The sequence below is a fragment of the Opisthorchis viverrini genome, assembly GCF_000715545.1.
Source record: "Opisthorchis viverrini unplaced genomic scaffold opera_v5_68, whole genome shotgun sequence".
Lineage (NCBI taxonomy): Eukaryota > Metazoa > Platyhelminthes > Trematoda > Opisthorchiida > Opisthorchiidae > Opisthorchis > Opisthorchis viverrini.
Genome location: NW_008751724.1, coordinates 1,316,367 through 1,321,501, shown reverse-complemented (window position 1 = coordinate 1,321,501; position 5,135 = coordinate 1,316,367). Strand labels below are relative to the sequence as shown.

At 50.1% G+C, this 5,135-nt stretch overlaps 1 protein-coding gene across 1 annotated transcript in view; it reads right to left on the bottom strand.

Moving 5' to 3' along the window:
- The window catches only part of T265_04251 (hypothetical protein), a gene marked incomplete at both ends in the record, with an annotated part of 25,591 nt that extends 24,494 nt beyond the window's left edge, over positions 1 to 1,097 (bottom strand). Inside the window, one exon of the mRNA XM_009168944.1 lies at positions 994 to 1,097. The remainder of the gene's footprint in view (positions 1 to 993) is intronic.
- Positions 1,098 to 5,135: the final 4,038 nt, after the last annotated feature.

Sequence of the window (5,135 nt, the reverse complement as noted above, 5' to 3'; positions counted from 1 at the left end):
ATCCAGATTGCCTGAGTGAATGTCTAGAGGTGTAGGCACCTCAGAATGATTGTGTTAAGCTAGCACTAAGTCCCTCCCCCATCCACCTTTACTCTTTTCTACACAATAAGGCTTTCAAATAAGTCATGGTTGTACGGCAGTGAAGCATCGGTGTTGAACACTGATGTCATGCTGTCGGTGATGATGATGATGGTGATGACGAGTTCACTTGATGTGCACCTGAGTCTCCCGTGAAAATCAAATTGATTTGCAAATGAGTGTATTTGTCGAAATCAGTCCAGTTTGGGTTCAAGTAGAACGTAAAGTTGACGGAAAGTCGGGGACTGCGCCTATCGTATAAGCCTTAAGAAGGGCGAAACTGGTCGTGGGCTATCGAAGTGCTTTCAGCAACCTCGTGAGTAGTTTGCTTTGTAAAAACTTCCAGCTTTCATTTCATGAACAGATCAATCACAAAATAAAGTAGGAACAGAGTGTGCATCCGTTGAACACTAGTTTTTGAATGAAGCGCTTGTAGAGTTACACAATTTCACATACGAAGGTCTGAGAATACCAAGGACTGATGTTACCCCACAAACTTCCGAATCACTCCTTGCTGAACGAAGGTGTGGGGGAGTGAAAGAAACCTAATAAAGGCTTTTGAGCTGCGGAAGTACCGGAATATCAGGTAGGCCATATGAATGTCACTGGTCAAGTTCCCCAATGTGTGAGAATGCAGTCAATGCAATATCTGCCCAAATGATGACTACCCAGAAGCCTGCTGACACTAGCATCCTGAGGGTCAAATGGAATTTTTTCTGTGGATGAATTCAAGACTAGTTAGAAGTAATATTTATAACACGGTAATATCTCAAAGATGTTTACAACATGGCTACCTATCAATCCGCTGTATGCCCGGCCAGACGAAGACTCTTCCGCCAGGAACTAACAGAGGACGGCGGTGATAACAACCTACGATTAGAGTTAGTATTACGTCTACAGTTAACTTCCACTCACCTGAAACCACCATCGCCTCATTCGGTCCACAAGTGTTAAATCCCCACCCCATCGCTTTGCCCAAGTTGTTACGCTAGATCACCGGCGTCCACACGACTGTACCGTAGCAATGGACCCAACGAGGCAACGCGCCGTAGGCGGAAGCCTTAGGGTTCTGATTGGTCGATACCATTGACCCTGACGTCCGCGACCTAGTAGCACGCGCCAAATGGAGCTACCAGAGATTTCACTGGTTTCCTGTAGGTCTAATACAGCTTCTCAGAAATTCACGGTAGGCGATGGGCTATTCGGATCAATAGTGAAGGTATGATCCGCGGTACGTTCGAAATCGGTCTCGTGTTTCCCTCGTGCAAATTTGTGAAAGAAGTTTTTTGTTTTTCAATCTAGTCGCAGAGTACACGCGAGTGATTGCTGAATTTTATTACTCTAACGAAACATTTGAGAGATAACCCTTGATATTTTGCGCACACTTCCTATTTTACATCTAGTCCGAAACATGACATCAATTTATACCGATTGCCCCCCTGCAGCCATTGATAGACCGCAACAGATGTGGGCGAAATGGCTGCCCGTCGAACGTCAAACGCGGGATGCAATGCCACACCTGCAAGGCCTGGTGAAATTTCAAACGCACGGGTTCACAGGACGACCAGATAAACCGACTAGCTAACTCTCCCGACCCGTTTGTCTGCGCCAGCTGCCTCTATGTTAAGGGTGTAATACATACCGCAGCAAAGAGGGGAGCCCTCAAAACTGTACCCAGTCCCCAGTGCAGACTCAGAAAGACGACTGTCAGTGTTCCGCTTTAATCGGCGAGAAATTACAGCGTCTTTCAAAGACGCTCGAGGACTCAGACACCAGGACTGCAGCGACATGGACGAAAGTTGACAAGGAACTTTCTTCGCTGAACCAATACCCCCGCGATATTCATACCGAGCCCTATGGCTGCGAAGAGAGTAATACAACTCTCTGACGCGGCTATGAACTGCGAAGAGATACAACTCTCTGACGCGGCTATGAAGACCGCGAAAGCGTCTCTAGTGGACAGGCGCCTAAGGGAAAGAAGACTGATAATCAATCTGTCATTCTCCGGAAAAACCACACCAGTGAAGCTGGCACAATCAATCCTTAGGAATGTCCTCACCAAGCCCGACCACTCGCTCCATGCAGGATGGTTACGCCAGAAGGGAAGCAAGCGAACGCTTGTACTTCTCGTCACTCTTTCTTCCCCATCTGAAGATCTTGGAGCGGGCTGGCGGCATTCAAAATGCCAACCCAATGGTCAGGCGTTTATCTGAGGATTGCCCTCTAGACGCTCGAAAGCTCGGTCACAACAGGTCAGGGGTGGAGGCACAAAACAGGCTTCCGCTGGGCATAAACTCATCCGACCCCAAACTCATGGCCAAGCCGATTGTGGCCATATCCCGTTGTGCTCCCGAAAGCAGGCCGACGAAACCAGCTGCGTCTCCGGACATCAGTTTATATTCGACCACCACAGGCCTCTCGCCCACCAGAAGCAGTGATGTCCTGGAGGAGGCAAACCTCGCTTGCAAGCAGCGCCCAAAGTACGTGGAGATATCAACGCCTATCTCCGTTACAGCTGCAGCCATGCACTCCTCAACAAAGCCACGGTCTCTGAACTGTACTGAGTCAGATGTGCAGGGACATGCATCGAAGCCAATCTTCAGCTCCACTCCGTCAGAAGTGGCCTCTCTGCTTATGGACACAACCGTCACCCAGGACCCCGACAGACTAAGCCATAAACATGACCACAGCCATCCGGTGAATCCCTTCTACATCGAGTTAGCCACGCTGATCGCCGGCGGATCAGGTGTCCACACAAACACGAAAGAAGAGCGACCGAAGCCAAACAAGCCACATAAGAACCACCTGATTAGAAAACTGCTATCTGGCTTTAAGGTGCGGTCCTCCGCAAAAACGAGCCCTTTGGGAGCGCCACCAAAATCATTACTTCTTGGTGCCGACACCCAGCGCCCAGGACCACACAGAGACACTTTCCCGGCGAAACCGCGCCAAAAAACCGAAGAAACCAGGAAGGAGAAAGCTTGCCGCAACTCCTCGATCAACATCAAATCTGGTCGCAAAAATGGGGGTGCTGAAAGAGCTACAAACAGCAACGGTCGAAATTTTCGCCCAGGGGGAAAAAGACTTCATCCCCCAAAGCCAAAACGCCCGAGCAAACCGGGCTCCCACGGAACGAAGAAAAACCTCGCAAGCGAAAAGCACCCCCAAAAACCACGAAGGCAGGAAGCAGACGACATCGCCCCAGCGACCCCTTCGTAGCCTTGGACTAAGACCCGCCGCATAACTATTAAGTCTGCTGACCACCCTGGTCACTCAACTTTCGGCTACTCACCCTCGGAGGCAGCGGAGACGGTTTTGAATTGCTTGTCCACAAACTGCCCTAGCCTTTTCAACAAACTCGGCGATGTTAAGCGGCCAGCTTTTCTTGAACAACCATCCATAATCGCACTCACAGAGACGTGGCTCACACCAGATGTCTCCGACGCGGAGATCTCGATAGACGGTTACTCCATTTTTCGAGCCGACTAAAAAGGAGGGCGGGAAATTAGGGTTGCTCTGTATTTACACGCGGCCCCACCAATCCCGATTGTCCTCTCGGACACCACCCCGCACCCTTTTGCGATGAGCTGTGGGTCCACATCCCGCTGCGCGGGTCCGATTCTCTCCTTCCCGGTGTGGTCCACCGTAGCCACTCGAGTCCCCCTGAAGATGACCAATTCCTCATACAAACCCTTGAGCAACTCTACTTCAACTACCACTTCACTCATCTCCTGCTGGTAGGTGACTTCAGCGCCCGAAAGCTTCCCGGATGGAACTCCGGCGCGTCGAATCGGGCTTACTTTTTGCAGCGGCGCTGTCTGAAGTCGTTCAATAGATCGCTTGGACTCAACATATCGTCGCGGCCAACAGATACCGCGCGGGCCAACTACCATCCCTCCTGGATTTGGTCATCTTCAACGAAAGGCACTTCGTTGACCAGGTAACAATTAACGCTCCACCGGGACATAGCGACCACTGTGTGTTGACCCTTGATTGCATCTGCCATTGGGCCAGAAATTCCGAACTCCAATCGTGGTTTCGAGAATTCTACCGTGCAGACTTCTCAGGAATGCGCATCTTTCTTGAACAAGTCACACTGCGACCAGCTCCAGCGGAAGAACTATATAGCACCATTGTGCAGAAAGTTCACGAGGCTGATGCGACGTTCGTCCGAAAAAACCAGCACGCAGTCGGATGAACCGCAGGCTGTCAAAAAGGATTCGGCGACTTCTGGAAAAAAGATCCCAACTCTTCAAAAAGTTCACTGCAGGGGATACAGAAGATGAGCTGGCATTTCGTAAGATGCGGACCCGCTGTAAATCAGAAACCCGAAAATGGAACACACGAAAACAAGCCACCAATCTGGACCTTGCTCGAAAAACACAAATTTGTCTTGTTCAAGTACATGAGACATCGCAGCAGAAACAAGCCATCCGCTTTCTCCTTGAGGGATAGAAACGAGGGACCGACGAATGGCACAACAGTGGTATCTGAGGTTTACAGAGAACACTATGCGTGTCTGTACTCAGCCCCTGCGTCTTCGTCACATCCACTCTTGTCAAGGTGGATCTACGAACAGCCCCTAACGGACTTGGTCTTTACGGTGGAGGACATTCGTCAACTCTTGCACAAGATCAACCCTTTTTAAGCGTTGGGGGCTGACGAGGTCCAACCAGGGATCACGAAAGAAACGTCCTCCACATTCGCAAATCAACTGCACCTAGTGTTTCGCCAGTCGCTTGATGAAGGCCGCCTTCCCTCTGCCTGGAAGGAAGCGATTGTCACGCCAATCTACAAAACTGGTGACCGACTATCGCCTGGCAGCTATAGGCCTATAAGCCTCACTAGCGTGCCGTGCAAGGTGATGGAACGCATTCTGAAGCGAGCCATCCTAGATCACCTTACTTCCAGCAATCTGATATCTCCAGCTCAACACGGATTTCTCCCAAACCGTTCTTGCGTAACAAACATGCTCGTGTTTATGGACAGCTTAACACAAACCAAGAACGAAGGACTCATATCGGATGCCATACTTTTCGACTTCTCAAAAGCATTTG